The 1488-nt window shown below is 40.1% G+C and overlaps 1 non-coding gene across 1 annotated transcript; it reads right to left on the reverse strand.

Annotated features, from left to right (window-relative positions):
• Positions 1 to 1381: 1381 nt before the first annotated feature.
• Positions 1382 to 1488, reverse strand: LOC112731506 (small nucleolar RNA R71). The gene has a single exon (XR_003167280.1). It is a non-coding gene; the product is annotated as a small nucleolar RNA R71 (small nucleolar RNA).

Raw genomic sequence — 1488 nt, forward strand, 5'->3', positions numbered from 1 at the left:
TTGACCAAGGAATTGGCTATTGATCAAGATTTGAGAGATTGAATTTGTAATTCAATCAATTAAGATTGCCAAGGAGATCAATGAGTGCATTGATTGAGGAAGAGATGAAAATGAACTTGATCCGGAGAATTGCAACATCTCCTAAGCCCAATGAACTCCCCATCTCTGATCTTACCCATTCTCTTTAATTTCTGCCATTTACTTTTATGAGCAAATCCCCCATTCCCATTTACAATTCTGCAATTTAATTTCAGTCATTTACTTCCAGTCCTTTAATTCTAGCATTTACTTTTCTGTTATTTACATTCCCGCCATTTTATTTTCTGCAATTCCCAACCCAAATTCTGGATTCGCTCAACTAGAACATTCTTCTAATTAAAGTTGCTTGATCAATCAATCCCTGTGGGATTCGACCTCACTCTATTGTGAGTTTTTACTTGATGACAAATTCGGTACACTTGCCGAAGGAAATTTGTTGAGAGACAGTTTCCACCCGCATCAAGTTTATGGTGCCGTTGCCGGTGATTGATTGTGCATCAACAATGGTTAAATTGGAAGATCACTAGATTGAGCATTTTTATTTTGTGAATTTCATTTTCTGTTTGAGTGATTTACTTTCTATTTTAGTTAAACTTCTTCCCTTCCCCCTCTACTCTTCTATTTTTCTTTGTTATTTTCAATTCTGTTTGCTAACCCACTAACTGTTTGATATATTGCATCACCCACAACTAACAGTAATTCTGACAAAAATACTTTCTACACCTATCTTTTCTTGCTTGCACTTGATGGTTGTATGACAGGGAGAAGAAGAGGGGCTTCAACTTCCTTCGATTCTGAACCTGAGAGGACCTTCCTTAGATTAAGGAGGGAGGCAAGAGGAAAGAAAGTGGTTGGTGCTGAGGAAGAGGAGGAATTCTTTGAACCAAACATGGAAGACAACATGGAAAACCATCATGAAGAAGAGGCTCATAACCATGGGGGAAGAGGTAGAGCAAATCATGCTGGGGAGGATAGAAGAGTTTTGGGCTCTTACATCAATCCAAACCCAGGCAATTGTGGAAGTAGCATCCAAAAGCCAACAATCCATGCCAACAACTTTGAACTTAAACCACAGCTTATCACCCTTGTTCAGAACAACTGTTCGTTTGGAGGAGGTGTTCAAGAAGACCCCAATCAACATTTAACCACCTTCCTGAGAATATGTGACACAGTGAAGTCTAATGGTGTTCATTCTGACGCCTACAGACTGCTCTTATTTCCATTCTCACTCAAGGACAAGGCAGCCAAGTGGCTGGAATCTTTCCCAAGGGAAAGCTTGACAACTTGGAAAGACGTGGTGAACAAATTCTTAGCAAGATTTTACCCTCCTCAACGAACCAATAGGCTGAGAGCTGAGGTCCAAACTTTCAGGCAACAAGATGGTGAGACTCTATATGAAGCATGGGAGAGGTTTAAAGACCTAACAAGGAGGTGCCCACCAGATATGTT

The sequence above is a fragment of the Arachis hypogaea genome, chromosome 12 (genome assembly GCF_003086295.3).
Source record: "Arachis hypogaea cultivar Tifrunner chromosome 12, arahy.Tifrunner.gnm2.J5K5, whole genome shotgun sequence".
In the NCBI taxonomy this organism is placed as follows: domain Eukaryota; kingdom Viridiplantae; phylum Streptophyta; class Magnoliopsida; order Fabales; family Fabaceae; genus Arachis; species Arachis hypogaea.